Consider the following 18808-nt stretch of genomic DNA (forward strand, 5'->3'; position numbering starts at 1 on the left):
GCTACATTCTTTGATCTGGTTTGAATAGGATGATTTGCAGGCTTGGTACTGCAGCCTTGACGGTTTCACCAATGGTTGAAAATACTAAGAACTTCTCACTAATACCCTGGTATAGAGACACTTTTAATACTTTGTGTAGAGGGTATCGTCCCATAGCTCCCATGTACCACCTGCTCAAAGAAGTCTTCCTTAGTTTGATAGGAACAATTACAGTTTTCAACCAACACATACATCAGAACTAGAAATAATATATGGCATAGTGCGTAAGGATGGGTACGCCCGATAAGACTACGAAACACGCGGCATTGGAGAGCGAACGTCCCCCTGTGTGTGCTATAAGAACGCGGCCACTACCAAAGTGGCCACTACCAAAGTGGCAGGCCATTCAATTTCGCAGGTCGAAATTTCGCGTTAATTTTAAAGGAGTCTCGTAAATCATCAACTTAGGGGTTACTACATTTGCTTTACAATGACGAGATTTCAAAGAAACACATTGAGATCTTTTCTTTGCTGCTCGTTTCTGCTTCTGTAAAGCAAGCCGAAATGAAGGGTGACTCGAATGCTCAGCGAACTAAGAATACTCGGAGTAACACTTCGAGAACTGCATGCGGTGAAACAGGATTCGCCGATCCGATATATCTTTCAAGTGGTTTTTAATAATTAGGCACTAGTGCTTTGTTTTACCGACCAGTTCACTCGCAGGCAAAATACGCACTTGAAACGCTTTAACAGCCCGACAATGTTACATCTTTGCGCAACTAAGTTTTGCAGTAAAATAGGAAGTTACTATTCCCTTGATAGTGTCCAAACGTTCCACCTTCTTGAACAGTAAATGTTTTGTGTTCATGCAATGTGGTGTCTTACGGCACAGGCATTTTATTTACTGCTACTATCTGCGGCATGGTAATCTTTTGGGACCATTTTCACGGCATATTGACGCAAGAATCTCGCAATATATATTATGTTCAACAAAGAAAACCTGTTCTGACAACGTTAGTAATTTCATGCTAGTGTTCTGGACTTCTCGCACCATTGCTGTTTCAGGTAACAGCTCCACCCCATCTTATAATTGGCCTTTCGAAAGAATTTTTTTCTTTCGAAAGTGAAAAAGCTCGCACTTCTTTCGAAACTTAAAAAATATATTTTGGGCAATTAAGGTCCTGTTGTGCGCCAGAAAACAATGATACACATGGATATTTTTTTGAAAACAACTCCTGGAGATGTTTTTTATCGCAATTCCAAGGGGCATCTTCGCAATAGGATCAATTCATTTCAGTACGACTGTTTGTAAGATTCTTTTTTCTTTACATCAGCCGAATGTGTTTAAACATAACTAGATTAGTCGTGTTTAAAGATAACAAAATCGTTTTGAAGTAAAGTTTTCAAATAAAAGAACAACCTCAAGGTGGGACAGCGATTGTCATAAAAATGTTTTTGGTAGAGCATCTCCTTATGCAAATCAATTTTAATGACTTGCTTACAACTGTTTTCCTTCCCTTAAGTTCTCATGCTCAGTATGGAATTTCTGAAGATGAAATTTAAAAGTGTGATGATTCTTAGAGTTACAAACATGGGCTGAAAGAGCGGAAGCGCGGGTTAGCATCGATTTCCTACATTTCCGCGAGCGCTCGAAGGAATAGCTTACAACTAGATTCAGCACCACTGCTCCCTCTTCGATTGTTTTCAAGTTGCATCAGCCAAAATCTAAAAAAAACATATAGTGACGCAAATGTGGATCAATGTTGCAAAGCAAAGGGTAGATCTCAAGAATAAGTAGTCTTTTTCTAAAAAAGGAACCTTTGTTCGCACAAAATAAAAGTTTCCTCAAAACGTTTTCTGCGATGTTTTTAAGCATTGCGCTCTTCAAGCGTGTAATACAACCTGTGTGAAAGATATAAAAAAAATGAACTTCAAAATGACGGAGGCAAATCTAGGCGCAGAGCGAGTGGCTGGATAGGAGTACGATGTCATTACGGCAGTGCCAGTGCACAACAGACGAAAAGAAAAGCGCTCAATTGGGAGGCAGCAGGGTTAAGGGAAGAATCATAGTTTTCCTTTATTTCCCAAATTTTCGTCCGCTTCCCAAGAGCGATGCAACATCTTCCAAAAAGGCTAGTTGCAGTGTGCAAGCACAGACATGAAAAAATGAGTGTCGGTTTTACAGAATAAAATGTGTGCACACCCCTGTGCACTACAAAAAGCAGATTTGCGTTGGAAAGATGTAACCATTGAGTAAGACAGATCTATGCTTCGGCCTGTTGGTGATTCATTTTCTACCAAAGTTAACAGGCCAAACAACAGGTACATCGGACAATAGAGGAAACAGGAAAGACGCTGTTTTCAGCTAATCAATTGACGAAATCGCAATGAAATATATACAAAGAACGCAAGCAATCACAAACAACAACTCGCGCGACTTTTGGTGTACCAAAACATCCTGGCGGTGTAAGCACAATTTTTTTGCTACTTTGAAAGCAGTTCAGTTGCAGAGAAAAACATTGCGTGTATTCGCAGGCATTTATCTCGTCTTTTTACATTGGGGGCTTTTCTGGCGATGAGAAAGATATCTTAATGAAACATTTTGTAAGGTACTGGTGTAGGCTATGGAGTATAACTGGACAAACACGTATGTCGATGGACGAAAACGAAGCACTCGCCATGTGCTTTTAGAATTGGTCAGAAAAGGCCCTTGATTTTTGCAGGCGGGATTAACTATTCTTTTTAAATTTTGATACATTCTTCTGCGGATACGTTAATTTTAAGAAACTAATCAATGTCTATACTTCCGCCGCATAAAGGTTCTATTGTCAAGAAGTGCCAATATACCGTTATTTAAAAATTGCAGCAAATTACCTGACTGTAGCAGCCCTTGTGTGAGAGCTGGCATACCCATTTATTCCTGGAGTGACAACGTAGGCTGACTTGATATTTTGCAAGATAGGTGCATAGTGATTAGCTGCTTACAGTTGTATGCAAAAGAACGACCTTTCGTTGGAACGTAAAATCACAAGAAAGAATGTGCTATCCCGCTATTAACATATTGTAATGGGGTATTGGTCTAAGGCGCACTATTCATATTTCTAAAGCTGGACAAGTACAGAGAGAACAGGCTTTGCGTATCGTACTCTGTTAGTTTCATCTCAAAAGGCTCCTGCGTGCCCTCAAATTTGGCGGTGCGTTATTTTGTTCACTTCCTATGGGAAAACATTAACGTACAGTACACTGCTCTCCTCAACGTTTTTTTAGCCTTGTCTGTGCGTGTTCTGGAGTACTCGCCATTCATCACGACAGCCTAATATTCGCGGCAACCATTGAATTGCAGTTGCTTGGACAGACAGTTTTCTTCTCCCGCACCAAAGACCAAATGCCGCAGGACAGTGGCAGAGATTGCAGTTGGTGGCCTTTATTTCTCCTCCACGTAGTCAGTGTTCACCGTGTTTTTTGTCTTTGGCGCCAAGGTTAGTTACCTTAACGTATATGCCACGCTTCTGTCGGTGATCCGACTGGCTGCACTGTAAGTATTGTCACCTAGACGGCTATGGACGTTCAGTCATATAATTGCGTGCATGCTATTCGTCCCGACACCTGTCGCCACCATGGAGGAATGTTGTGAAGGGTGTTGTTTGGGTTGCTGGTTAGCACTGTAGTACTGCCTACAATTTTCTCTTGCCAGACGGTAATGGTTAAGCACATTAGCATTTTGTGGTTAGGTATGCACGCTTCAAGTGGTCTCTTTTTTTCTGTGTGTGATTGTGAAAACGCCAAAGGCTGATAACTACAGTGCTTCTCGTTAGCATATCACTCTTACATGGAGGCGAGTTTGTTTTGCAAGCACATATTTGTCATGTAGATCAGTACACACTCGACGGCGTACCAGCGGCGTCTTGTTCCGCCTAATGTTTATGTCTCGGGGGAAATTGTGATGCACTAGCCATAGAAAAGAGCCACCTATTCCGAACATGAAAAAAACGCAGTTCACAGCGGGATCTAGCAACGAACCAACTGTGACAGCTGTTTCGCAATGTTCACTTCGAAGCCACTAATAATAGTTTTCCCCAATAATTGCAAACGAAAGCACGACAAAAACAATAAAAAGTGCTTGAAGGAGAGGCTACAAAACCCAACTATGTAATACGGGGCGCACCGCTACGTCTGGGCCCTCGTTGATTCCTCGAGGAAGACTTTGATGAAAGACTTTGAGCAAGTCTGACGTTCTCTACTGCAACATGTGATTAGCTGACAAAGCCGGGAAAGCGCATCTTAGGGTTTTCTTTGTCAAAGAAAGACCAGAAATATTGCTTTGGTAACCCCATTCACTTATACTGAAGAAATATAATAACTCCTTTTTTATAAAAATGCTTTAAATATGCAGCTTTGATTGATGTGACCTAGTTTTGCGTTATTGTGTTTTCAGCCGATCGGTGCGTGCTTGCCGGCTCTTAGTGCGGCCTAATACAAATATACCATGTAATCACAGGAATACTAAAAAGTCACAAGTAAACTTACGTTTGCTTGCCCAAATACAAATGTGATGTGTTTTCCAGAACAACAGGAGATTCTGAAAATACACGATAAGCATACGATACAGCATGAAGATGAGAAAGTAGGGAAAATCTTCAGGCGTGCCGATTTCTTTCAGCGTAATAAAATGATTTTTTGAGTGACCGTAACATGTCCCACCAACGGTATAAAAGCGCATTTGGAATGCAATTAGAATAAATTTCAAACACACTGATAGTCGATCCAGTTCACTTCACAAGGGAAGTGGTGAGCACTCTCCGTTTTATCAGCTTGTAGCACCGACTCAGTGCGTTACTTCTTACATTTTATGCAGAAAAATAAATCACAGTGTAAAAAACAAGACATAACGTTTTGATGCAAGTCATGTGGCATTATTTACAACAATATATCTTCCAGGACAAGCACGAAGGCATGCCATGCCAACGGTGGCGTGCCGACAGAGTGCGGAAGTTGACAAAGAGGAGGTCTATTTATTTCTGAGCACAAGGGTTGAAGAAATGCTGGAGCAGTCATTGATGCTCCCGCTCTGAACTGAACGCATTAGACAGGGAAAAACACCTGCTCGCCATCGTAGAATGTACAAAAGGTGCAGTCACGCTTATTCGTGTTCTTCGCTTAATATATTGAGACCAGAATGTTTAAAATGTGTTTTGAACAGTGTTAGCTTCCATGTGGACATTGGTTAGAGACAATGGGGAGATAAAATGAATGAAAATTGGGGTAATAAAGCGAAAGGTGAACAAAAAACGAAATTTCGATCGGACGTTTGATGGATTTTCCTATAGTATGATACGGTCAGACCTCAGAGCTGGCATCTGCTCATATGGCATGTGGGCTGTCAACAAAATGTCTGCAAAACAGGGTAATGTGTCACACGCGCAATGCGTTCGATTAAAAATCATGATACAATCTGTATTTATTCATATTATTAGGAGTAGCAATATAGTCAAAGGCGAACCGACAAAGTCTAACTAAAGCAGCCGTAAATCTGTCAGTGATATTTACCATAAATTTCGAACCAGCAGAGCCCATATGTCGCGGTATTCATTGTATTGAACCCAATATATTGGTTGGTTGTGGTGTTTAACTCTCCGCCGCCACAGCTGGGTTAATAGGCGTGCCGTAATAGAGGCCTCCCGATTAAGGTCGACCTCCTGGTGATATTTAACCTGTGCCAAAATCTTGACACACTGGTGTTTCTCTGTTTGTAGCTCCACCAGAAAACCAGCCACAGCAGCTAGGTTCGAACGCGCGTCCTGAGGCCCACCAGCCCAACGCCTTAGCCACTGAGCCATTGAGGTTGGTGCACCAAATGTAGACTAGGTGCTTAAAAGCAAGCACAATTCGAGACATCGCGCACTGGGTAGAGGACTAGCATAGTGGAAAAGTTAGTTTTTTACGGAGTATATTTATTTAGGCGGAGCTGAATGCGGAGTGTCTACTGCGGGTGTTTGTACCATAGCTATAAGCCAATTAAGCCTCTACTTCGCATTCTGATCATTACTTTGCATTCACATCTTTACCGTGCAAGATGAACTTTGTGTCTAAGTTAAAATATGCATTCTACAAAAATACATGCCCTCTTCCTGGGTCGTTTTGTGGTCCAACACTTTCTTTAGCCAACTTGTGTGCACCTTTAAAAATTGAAAAAATAAACACTTCTTATCGCATTATCTTTAAAACATTACTTCATGCCTACACTGCAATCGAATAAAAATAGCTCGCTCATTTTTCCTTGGAATAACTCCGCAGAGGAACAAAAAAGTGGCTCCAATCCACGCTGGGAAGGTGGTTGGACTGCAACGCTGTAAACTACACCCACAATTGCCCCTGCGACGTCACTTGAATTCACTTACGTGGCTCTACAAAGAGTGAACCAGAGAATATGGCGGCAGTTACCGGGCTTTTGCGGGGCGGCATCGGAACGCAGCAATGAAGGATGAACGAAAATGGATAGAACCGTCTGGTCAATGATGGCGAGGGGGCGGCATGTGTGGCATAGCTCTCTCACTGCCGCCTTATAACTCTTGTTTCATGGGTCGCCGCCAAGGCCCTGACACTTTCACCAGACGCTCATCCCTTAACAGCTAATCCACACCACGTGAACACCGTTATCATATATTATGTGGTTTGCCCTTCACACAAGGGTTTTCGAAGAGCGCACCTTGTAGACCCGCTGCTGCGCTGGTTCAGAACACCGTCTGTCTTCCTGTCTGCTGGTGTGGGTGTAGCTTAGTCGGTAAGGAGACAGGCTCTCGCTCCATTTATCTTTCGGGTCCAGGTGGATGCCTGTCGGGGCCAGTATTTTCTTTTTTAGCCTGTGAGTTTTCTTCTTAGCGTGCACGAAAATTTTCGTGGCTGGTAGACGTATATACTGCTCCGCAGTAAAACCTGGCGGGGATGCACACCATGCTATTCAGTTCAAATGTAGAGATACAGCGTTCATTTTGTGATCGTCATCCCCAATTATGGACTGGCACTCACTACAAGGAATGAGCGCATAATATCAATTCGAAATTCGACATTTCTGGGTTGTTTCAGAAACACTAAATTAATACAGTTTGAGTACCTTTACTCAATAGCTGCTTAGCATGTATTTCTCAGCGTACTTTAAAGAAATAAAGGACGAACGGAGCCAGAAATACACTGGAACGTGCGCTTTTGTGCCTTGGATATTACATTGCGTGGAGGTTTTTATTTGGTGTTTTCTCTAATCATTTTTGTGAATAACTGTATACGTAGGCCTAGCCACATGCATCAAGTATAATTATATGCTGCGAAAAAAAACAACCCCGCTTGCCTTTCAAAAATATTTTTTTGCTTCCTTAGAAAAAGTTTCCCCGTGGGTTGGACTCAGCTCAAGCATGGTTGTTTTGCAGCACATTTTTGTAGCCCCTCGGCAATTGAGGTATATTTGTAAGAAAGCGGTGTACTGTTGTGCCGCACGGCCAGATAATATTTTCAGTGTTTCATGGGATAGGGTCACTCAAAATAAACCAACCAGAGAGTCAGCTATGAAAGGTGAATACAAACAACAAATCACGCTCACGTTTACCAGTGTAGAAAGTTTTATACAGAGACATCACGGGCGAAGTGTGCAGACTACCGCCGATAACTATCCGCCATCTGATTATGATTTCAAATCAAACTCACTGTTTAGAAATTGCGCGGAACCAAGGAAACGGAAGGTGGAAGAAAAAAAAAACGTTCGCAATTTTTTCCCGCTCGTTTCAATGGCCGCAATTGAAAAATCGCAGCATAACGAAGGGGGCAAACTTGCTGCCTGGCTTTGCGGGAAATTAGTTATCATCTGCGTAACAGTGAAAATTTCAAATCGCCTTCGTCTAAAAAAAGACAGTAGTTCAAACGCGCAGCTTTCTTGCGTGCGAGAAACTAATGCTGAAGTGCCAGATTTAAAGCCGCTGCGACAAACGTCCAAGCATCAACGATGAAAGTACGCATGGCAGGCAAGTCAAAGTGCACACATAGACGACAGAAAACGAATCGCTCGAGGGAAAGATTAGTTCCCGCCACTTCCATCATGGCCGTTGAAAGTGAAGCGTTCTAATTTGCTTCCTTGAAAATTCAAACTGATTCGACTGTGTAGAAATGGCGCGTTCAGATAGAAGTCGGCGTCATAGCGTATGGGACTCACGTTCGATTGCGACCATGCAATCGCTCTTTTCTTGTCTCATCATCGTGTACATGTGCTCTGTAATTGTGAAACGTTGATTTTCCTGGGGTGCGTTTTAGGTAACGACATCGCCATCAGTGGGACTAAGCAGGCTTCGCTTTAGTAAGAATGCTCTGAGCAACATTGTAACCATGCTTTAGATGCGCGAACAAAGCAGTGACAACATCGACGTAGAGCTAAAATTGTAGCACCGCCATAAAACTGACCTTTCTGTGTTGTGCTTGTATTATGAAGGCCAAAACAGGTGGGCATTAAATTTTAGCTGGCGGAAAAAGCAGTAGTTACCCATCTAAGTAATTATAATTACACATTTTAAATTATTAACATGTAAGGGAGACTCGTTAGAAAAAAAGCTAAAGTTTATAATGGAACAGGCAGAAAAAAATATGCGGACGTCCTTATGCTGTGGCGCCTCCTATTTGCTACTTGGGAGATTTATTTTGTTAAAATAAGAACGTGGGTGCCTACGCCAATATTATCGGATTCTGCGCTGGACGCTGAGGATTTGAGCAATTTTTCTTCAAATCCAAACGTTGATTCAGCGATGTGATCTCGAACACCGAAGAGGCGTTCTTCCTTCCTCAATTTTGTCGATGTTCTTCCTTCAAGAAGTCGGTTTTTGTATTTAGAAGTTGAATTTATCTTAGATTTTGAACCGGATGGTTGCAGAGCCCGACATGGCCTGCAAGCACACGGCCGTATTGAACGCACCTTTTAAAGTAAGAAACAAAATTTTTCAAACCTGTTGCGGAAAATTTCTGAATAAAGTATTCTGAAACATTGAAAGATGACGTCCTCGCATAATCGATTTCTGAAAAGTTACAAGCGAGCGTCAGAAAGTGCTACGTTTGGCCCATAAATACAAAAAACCTACAACGAAAACAAAACAGCGCCGGAAGTACATACGCATAACGGACGAAGTTTAACAGCGCTGTGTGGGGTTTCCAAGAATATTGTTACTTTGATTAAGCCCTAAGATTTAAGTACTCTGCTCAGCGCGAATCTTCTACACAAGACAGTTTCGTCTCCCGTGGGAAGGCTATTTACTTCCGATGCGTGTTACGGCACAATTCACGGGATTTTTATCTCGAGCTAACAAACTTATCGGATGTTAAGAATCAACGGTGGTGTGTGAGTGTTCACGCGGCGTGCAGGCTGAAACAGCACAACGCGTTTGATGTGCCATACCGCTTTCCTGCAGCACAAAAATGGCGACCTCTCGATTACGTGGATGATGGCGACGGTCCGGAGTATGGGGACTCGAAATGGCGTCCAAGGTGCGCCGCGAGTGACATCCGATGTGCGCCCCGACCGTCATTCGATTTGAGCCGTTAGTTGCGCCTTAATTATTCCCTAAATGAAACTGCAACGTTCGGCTGAAATCGAATTTCGCTTGATTTTGATTGATGGTGGTGTGCGCGCGGATGAACGCCGACGGATATTGGGCGGTCCTAAGGACTCCGCACCGTTAAAGGTGAGGGAGTAAGCCGTTTGACTCTCGCGTCCTAACTCATGGCCGTAGCCTAGTTGGTAAGACGACTGACACTATCTCTGTCTGGTCTACCAGACACAGGCTCAAATCCTGCCGGTGCATGTGTGCTTTTTGCGATAGTAAATGCTATGCGCATGGACGCGGACGGGCATTGTGCGGTCCTAATGTACTCCGCACCTAAAACTGACCGCGTATATGCTCCTTTCGTTGCAAATGTCCAAGCAAGACGACTGTCGACTGGCGCCATTGGAAAGTAAATGCATCCCTTCTCTTTCCCGCTCACCACAAATGTTGTTCCTCTGCCGTCTCGTTTCTTGCAAGGTAACACGCTGGAGGTTCGCTCATTCAATTTGAATTTACCGCCTTCAACTGCTCCCAGTCGGGTTCCTCGATGCCACCACGGCCGTACGGCGGAGACGCGCGTGAATCGAGGCCCCCGAATACAAAGTTTTTATAAGCACGTCGCCCCACTCCGCGAGCGTTCAAGGCAGAACGCGGAACCGATATAATGAAACATTTCGTTGCTCTTGCCGCTTGAGTTTTTAGAATTTCGCCAGGTAGCTCGGGCAACAGGAGGCGACCGTTTTTTTTTTGCACTTCATGTATTTTATTTGCTATTGCAAAAATCACGCATCCGCAATTTTTTTAATAAAGGAACACCTGCAAGTATCACTCATGCACTCATTTGCTGCCTTATAAGTGCGTGAGGTCTTAGTATTGTTTAATATTGTACACAATTATGAACACTGACACCAGATTTATTTCGAAATTTAGATTTGGCTTTGAGTATATAAAACTATTGCACAGATAATGTTTACTTTGGCCGGCTCGCTGAATGGAGTGACAGATGGACAGACAGAGCGACCAAAATTTTCCGTTCAAGTAGCCCGAGAAAGGCTATCATTTTAAGAATGGTGTGAGGTGTAGGGCTCCTAGCGCTGAACCGAGGAGGTCAGTGCAAGCTCCTGTGACACTGACACTGCCGTGAGCTCGGAACCCTCTTGAGCATGCACGTACTTAGCGCAGCGGCTTATAACGGTGGTTGGCGCCTGAAGGATTGCTCTCCGGCTACTCGAGGTTGCCTTTGCTTGTGTTTGTTTGACTCTAACGTGTCGACGCCTCTTGAGCGTTGAATTTGAGACCATAAATTTAATGGTCAAAACAAGCATTGAATTGGGGGCAGTGCGTCGTTGGCCGTCGTGGAGAACGTTTCTATACCCATTCGAGTTCGCACGTTGCAACCACGCCAGCGTGCTGCTTCCGGTGTTATCTCTTTTTCTCTACTCACCATAGATTGAACGAAATACATTTGGTTATTCGCTCTACGTCGTCTAAACGGAGGCAACTTCCCTGAAATCCGCCCGCCAGCCAAGTTTCCACGTCATCACGTTGCACGGTACTTGCACCGTCAAAAACCAATGAAACATGTACAAAATCATATTAATCAGAAGAGCCAAATAGGAGAAATACTGTTGGCAGAGGTCCGATAATGTTACGCTGATGGTATATTTGGGAAGCTCATTGCCCAACTTCGTTACTGCAATTAAGCCGCACGTCAACGTGATTTCAATGTAAAGGAATCGCGCTAGATCTGTATTCTGGTTGAGGTTTTCGTGATGGCGTTTCGTCTGTCCATGACTTTTCGGCTCTTAGCATGTAACAGCTGTTGTATTCGGCTAAGTTGCCAACATTTCAAAAGCAAGCAATATATATATATACAAAATGGTGTCGAACCAAAGTATACCGGTTCATGAACCTGTTCGATGATGTGACTAATTATCGAAGTTGGAAAAAAAAATGTTTGGTGGTTTAGAGCGATATCAAAAACAAAATACTAACATAAAGTCAAAATTCTGCTTTGTCCCCATCACAGTGGCGCTATTTGAACACCCAGTTTCATCATTCAGTAAGATAATAAGGAAAATAGATGAAGAAGAGGCGACTCACTAACCACGTTCCCACCCATCCATTAGGTCGTCTGTAAGGACTCGTTTGCAGCTTTTAACGAGAGATGGTGCACGTGTGTTTGGTTACTATATCTTCTTCTTCTTTAATACCTGGTGAAAAAATAGGAGAGGTTGACGCTTTATAGAAGCGCCGGCTACTCGTTCTCGCGTAAGTTACCCTTCGTAATAGACATTTCAAGAGTCTCAAACTCACTGGCCAGTTCGGCGAAGGCAGGCTCTTGCGGGAGAGTTCTTGCAATGTTCATGCAGTCAATGCACACAATATACTGCAAACACAAATTTGTCCCTGGTGTCCCTTAATAGGAGTCAGCAACTATGGTAGACACTTGATGGTGGTTAGGGGAGCGTCACACAAAACAGGAGATCACAAATCACACAGAAGATTACAAACAAATCACACACTAAAGAAGTCACAATGTGCAGTACAGAATGGAGGAAGGAAAAACGGCACAACAAAAAACGCAATAAAACGTAGTGTGGGCTGTCGTGGTTGGAGACTCTAAGCGCAATAATACCAAAGGTAGAGGTACATTTCATACTAATAAAGTCCTAATAAAACAGTCTCTAGAAATAGTTTAAGAGCAGAAAAAGAACGCCGTTGCTGACTGGGTGTTGTCCATGGTCCGAGAACTTTGGCGAGGTTAAACGGCCTATTGTCTAAGGACATGAGCACACTTTTAAAGTTCCTCCTGGCATCGTCACGTCGGGGACATTCTAAGATTACATGATGAATCGTTTCATCAGGATGACCACATAAACACTATATCTATTTTGGGCGAACATTTCACATATAGCTCGTTTTGCACATACAATTAGAAATGAAATTTCACTGCAGGAAACGCTTTCTTTTTGTATACAAAGCGAAGCCAGCCCAAGTCACAGCCGCATTGAACTCATCGCACGAAAATCGAAGGTTCTACCTCTACGGAAAAAAAACTATTGAAGCTGTCACTGCGAATTGTTGTTAGCTGGGAGTTTCAGTACTTCAAAATAATAATTCCTTCAGTAGCTTCCGGGATATTTTTTTCTACATGAATTACAAGCACGGCAGTTTCAAAAATTGCGAAAGTGTCAAATCCTGTTAATTTCTTTAACAGTAATTTCACTTTTTTTGAGGAATACTCATCCGCAATTTCTATTCCTCGTGCCAATTTCATTTCATGAAGAAAAAGAAAGGTTTTAATGTTAAAAATTCGGAGCATTACGTGTAAGCCGGGCATTTTACGGTAAACTGAAAAAAAATTATAGCAAAGGATCTTTTAAATTTTTTTCCAAAGTTTCATAAGGCAAAGCCGAGATGATCCTTCATCAGAGACCTCAAACGCATGCTGGATGAATTCTGGAGTTTAGTAGCGACAAAGCACGTGATATGATGTTGTTAGCTGTACTGAGGCGACAAATTACAATGGTTTGTAACAAACTTCTCACGTTGACGTAAGAAGAAAAACGCTTTATACAAACGTGTCTGTCCCACGCGTCGTAAGAAACTAACGATTATTTTAGGCAGCACCATTCTCGCCGCCTTCGCAGTGATCACAAGTATGGTCATGTGAAAAGAATAGAAATGAAGGGCATGTAAGGAAAACTAACTCTTTTTTGTGCAAGTTGACGCGCAGTAGCAAAAAAGAGCCAAAATAATTGGTGTATGGGGTCTGCACGGAATAAGTTATAACCAAGAGACAGCATTTCCTTTGCTTTTTCCGGGTAATCACACCTGTAAAAAATATAGGCGCGTTTGATGCTCCGAAGCTATCCCTTTGCAACGTATTGTATAATGCAGGGCTGCAGAAGCTTTTTGGCAACCTGGAAATATCGACGGGTAGATGTTCTAGTTTTTCGTTTCCGCCTGAAAACGTCCGCCCGAGGCGATGATCGAACACAATCTCTTGCCAGTGGCTGAGCCATTGAACCAGCCCAGCGGGTAACACTCACTCAACAAGTATTTACACATTCGAGGTGTGCAAAAGACACCTTTGTCAGCCCTTTTTTTCCCTTTTTAAAATGCAAGAAGCAGGCAGGTTTAGGGTGTGGGCATTGGCCGTTCGCAGGGCGGGAATTTTCGCGGGAAGGGAACGCCAGATTCGGAGGTTCGTATTGTCGGCATGGTGCCGGAAGTGTGTCTTGCTCAGCCTCGCACTCTGCATGTGCACCAGCACGAATATAATTATTGAAAATTGGTGCGCTTCCCATACCATGTTGCGACCACGTATAAAGGGCTGAAAGTGTTGCGATTGCTTTGCACCTGAGATGCGTGTGAGAGTGAGAGAGTGAGTATTAAGGCGAAGCTTAGTACCTCTACTCCCAAGGGTTCTTTCGCGACCAAGATGTCAACAGAAAACAACCGCAAACAAATAAAGGAAGTTGCCTGCACGGCCAGGAATCGAGCCTGGAACGAACACAGAAACGGAGAGAAAGCCCGTGGTCTTACCTATTGAGCTCGAGGTATGGTTGAGACGGACGGTGCACTCAACGAGCACATCTGTGGGTTCACCCACTCCATTTTCACGGAAAGCCATGTGATAGGATCCCGCTACCTCTTGAGCCACCACTGTGCGCTCAGCCCACAACACGTGTAGCGGCCGTGCGCGCACCTGGCGCATGCGCTAGGAGTTACACATTAAAAGCAAGCTCACGCTCACGCCTGGCATTTTGCTTCTCCTCCATCTCGGCCGCTGATCTCGTCATCTCCGTTGGTGGCGGCACAGACGGAGGAGAAGGGAGATCGTGTAAAACCGGTTTTGAGCATTCTTTAATATTTCAAAATGAGAGTTTCCACCCGGTGCATCACCAGTACAACTCAATCAACTCACGTGGGCTTGCCAGAAGACACCAGCAGCACCCATTATTCGCAACCCCACCTTCGAGCAGTGGGAGGCCACGCTGTGCCGTTCGGACCCTGAGGACCAGCGACAGCGACAGATGGTGGACCGGGCACGCAAGACCGCAGCCCTCGCAGGGACCCTGTACTGACGGCTTCTCCCGCTTTCAAGCGCGAACCTATTTTACTTGCATAATGTTTCACCACCATCACCACCATTCAAGGATCATTCATTGATTTAACATTAGCAAAGAACATCTCTTTGAAGTAATAAATGGTATGGTTAAATGCATTTCACTTGTCTCTGGTTTCACTTTTTGTAGGGCCACGTGTGTGAATTGAAGTGCCGTCGCATGGGCATCGTTGTGGGTCTCCTTTGTAGCTTCGCTTTCCAACCACCTCTACAAGGTGGATTTGGCGCGCATTTTTCTAATACCACAAGAAGAGCGCATGGGCGAGAACAGGGTGTGTGGAAAAAGATCCCGAAGTTGATCTTGCAAGAAAAGAGCAATGCAACGCGTAGGATATTGATCGTGCATATTCAAAAATCCACCATTGCTTTCTTACGAAAGCTGAGAGAAACGCCACATCTAAAAGTGCTCAAAAACTTCGCAGAAAATACGTCCTGTCGATAGTACAATACAACATTCAAAGACCCTAATTTCAAACGAAGAGCGACCCGTGCGACCATTTTTCGCGCACTGAGTACACGCATCTACGAGAGATTTAAATCTATGCCAGTACGTTGGATTTCAAATGAAGGTATAGTATTGTATTCTTTCGCCATCATTTATGCGTATAATGTCTTAACTAAAACCATTCCTTTTCTTGACTTTCAATGACCGTTTTGTCCGAATGGAAGCCCGCTGTAACGCACACGCCGTGTGTACAGAGTTCTTATAGAGCAGCCGCGGTGAGACATATCGGACCTTTGCGGTTGAGGGAGCGGTCGATGGGGAAAGGCATTAGTTTTTGGACAGGACGTCATTGGTCCCAATAAGGTAGATTTCGCCTTAACAAGGGGTGGTAGAACCGTTTCGTCGGTAACCGGCAACCATCGTTTATTTTTTGTGTTCAGTTCTGGTTCAGGAGTAGGGGGCCGAAACATAGCGGTTCGGTTTCGAGTTCAGTACCGGAACAAATACGGGTCCGGAAAGAGAGAGCCAATATACTTCATTAGGAGCCAAGCCTCGCTTGTCACTGCGCCGACGTTTCTGTCGCCGGGTCGGCGGCAAACCTCACCTCGTGAGTCAGTACCGAGCACATCGTTTAGACTCCCGTCAAAAACATGGGTCGGTCGAATAATACGGAGATGTTGCATGGCTTCACTTGACCTCGCTAAAACTTTCCCTACCATGGTAGTGCCTCTGAACGAAATTGGGCGAGCTTGCACTAGTTGTGCGAGGCTGGACAAACAGCAGAGAAGGGGGTCGGCCTAGCTTCTTCCCCATTTGATCCGCTCTCACTGTGGGGTCATACCAGAGCGGCCAGGTTATTGTTGGCTTAATTTGGCCTCACTCTCAACACTTAGCCAATGCTGGCAAGAACATCGCAACACCTAACCAAACTTGCCCTAGCGTAGCAAAACATAGCAAAACTTAGAAAAAACAGAAGATGCTAGGTGGACCCCAGCTCAGCTCTTTCTCCCGTCTTTCACCATTAGTGCAATCTACCAATATTTTTCTTAGCCTTGCACTCTGCACGTGTCACCACCAGGAACATAGCAGTCGGGCAATGGCGGGCATATCTTTCCACCTGTTGCGACGAAGTGTAGAGTTGAAAGCACTGCGGCTGCATTAAAGAGGAAAGGTGTGTGACAGCTAACGATATCGATATCACGTGAAATAGAAAATCCACGAATTACATTGACGGCGTATTATCAAGAACAAGTAGAGTAACCGTTTCTTCGTGAACCGGTGACAGATATGTCTTTTGTCTTCATTTCACATCCGGTTCGGGTTCACCAGGCTCAAATAACCGATTGGGTTCGGGTGCAGTTCCAGCAAAAATATCAGTTCGGTTAAAGGATTCTGCCATATAAATATAAATAAATAAATATTATAAATAGTATACGAAGTATGAATAGCTTCAACCCTTCAGAATGCGTCCTCATCTAAGTCTTGACATGTAATTTTTTGTTGTCAAAACAGCGTTCCTCTAGGGAAGCTCACGATGGCTTTTATGCCCATGGCAGCCCCTTTCCACTTACCCGCTGAGCGAACAAAGTTTCTCGCGGACGTGTGTTTCAAACAGCTGCGACCACTGCACTGATCGTGCTTACTGTTGGAAGCCAGCATACGAATAAACATAAAAGAACAAAGGCCTGCCATTTTTTCCAAAAAGTAAGAAACTGAGTTGTATTCAGGGAACCACTTCAATAACAAAAGACAACGAAAAGAACGCCTTTGGGAAATTGGAATTCAGAAGCGTGCCCGCTGTTTCTAAAGAATGCTGCGCCTACCAACTGTCTGCGTCAGGAAGTTGAAGCGCAAGAAGAATTAATGCAAAATACCTTGCACTTGGCAGACGAACATTGTAAGTGCGTTTTGTTTTGGTGGAGGGGGGGGGGGGTTCTCGCATGTCAAAATTGTAAAAAAATGTTTTATTTTGGCCACGGCTCACCTGTTGCATTGCTGAACAGTTGTAGGTTGGGAGCCTGAGTATCTGTCCGTTATGTGCACACATGTTTCATGTAGGAATAGAACGGCAAAAAAAATGAGGACGTAAAGGACGAATAAAGGACGGACATTGAACTGGACGATCTATTAGTGGTAGATGAAGGTGCTACCGAGGCCCAATTGAGAGGTCGACAACTCCGGTATAAAGTCTGTACACAAGTTTTTTTTTGTACTGCTACAAGCAGAAGCTTGGAGGAGTTTTGTTCAAGTTACTATTTTCTTTAGAAACAAACACAAATTTTCAGGCAGTACCCGAAATGATTGGGGTACAGTATAGCCCACTTATAGCGAACCCGGTTTTAACGCAATGGCGGCTATAATGAACAAATTTTTGTTTCCCGTTAGCATTTGTATGCAAATATTTTGTGTCCAGATATAGCGAAAAGCGGATATAAGGAACTAATGGCAGTTTCCCGATGTATTCGTTACTAGCGGTCTCGACTGTACTGCTAACCGTGTATGACGTGCTTGATGAACCTGCAACCCTTACGAAACTCACGTAAAAATAATTTCAATGTTTTCTTAAATGGCCGAGATCAGTGGGAGTAGAAGCACAGTGAAAACAATATTTCTTCATAATAACTTTGTTGATGAGTACCCTATGACAAGCTATTTTGCCCTTTGGTTTGTGGTTAGAAGGTACCGATAATGATGCTGCGTATTTATGCATCGGCGTCGGAGTTCTTTATAAAAATCATGAGCGGTATTTTTCGCTATAAATGCAATGGCGACCCGCCATTCTGACAATCACGCGTTGAAGATTCCTGAGCGCAGAATCTAGAGCGCTCATGCGACTACTCGGTCGAAATAAATGTTGTAGCATGAGAACCAAGATGTGGCTCCCAATTATAGAACAACTAATACAATGTTCATAGCGTGTTTCTTCCCAAGCTCCCAATGAATATTTATCTATTGAGACTATCTGAATAAGGTAATCGTTCCCGACTAAACTTGGTGTATTGCCTTTTTTATTGTAGTACTCTCGCCTTGGTGCGGGTATTTTGTATTTCACAATGACGGGTTACACAATATCTTGCCTCCTAGTCTAGTACATGCAGCATGCAATCCGCATTTTACACCGGATTCATGTACGGAGAAAAAAAATATATGGACCTCGAAACCACACGTGCACGAAGCGGGGCATAACATTTGTATTCATTCGACGCCATCAAAACGCTGCTGACTGCCTATGAAGGGCGGTGGATAGAACAGAAAAGACACAATGCTGAGTGGGTGTTGTTTGAAAGCAGCAATACTATGAAGCAGCAGTTTGGCTGAATTCTCTAGATAACCGTCAGTGGCTCTCGTCAACATGTGTGTTAGCAAGCAATACAAGCCGTTTTTCATAAAGTTTACCTTGGAAACTTTTCAATTTCAGTACAATAATTTACATCAAGCTACAATTGTACCGGTGGTATGTAGTAAAATTATCCTTTGCTAAAGATCTCGAAAGTTGTTTTCGCGGCGTTTTTTGGGAGACAAGATTTGGCTCGTCCATGTCTTGTTCGAAAAGATCCGAGTGCAGTCCTATACACTTTTGTCTGTAGGCCATGTGTAAACTCTGCTTTCCTAAAAAAAGTCCCTTGTCTCCCACAATGACAGTGACACCAACTGTGCGAATGCCCGCGTCAAACTTCC

This window comes from Haemaphysalis longicornis, unplaced genomic scaffold (genome assembly GCF_048455015.1).
Source record: "Haemaphysalis longicornis isolate Haplotype H1 unplaced genomic scaffold, Haemaphysalis longicornis Haplotype H1 scaffold_4, whole genome shotgun sequence".
Lineage (NCBI taxonomy): Eukaryota > Metazoa > Arthropoda > Arachnida > Ixodida > Ixodidae > Haemaphysalis > Haemaphysalis longicornis.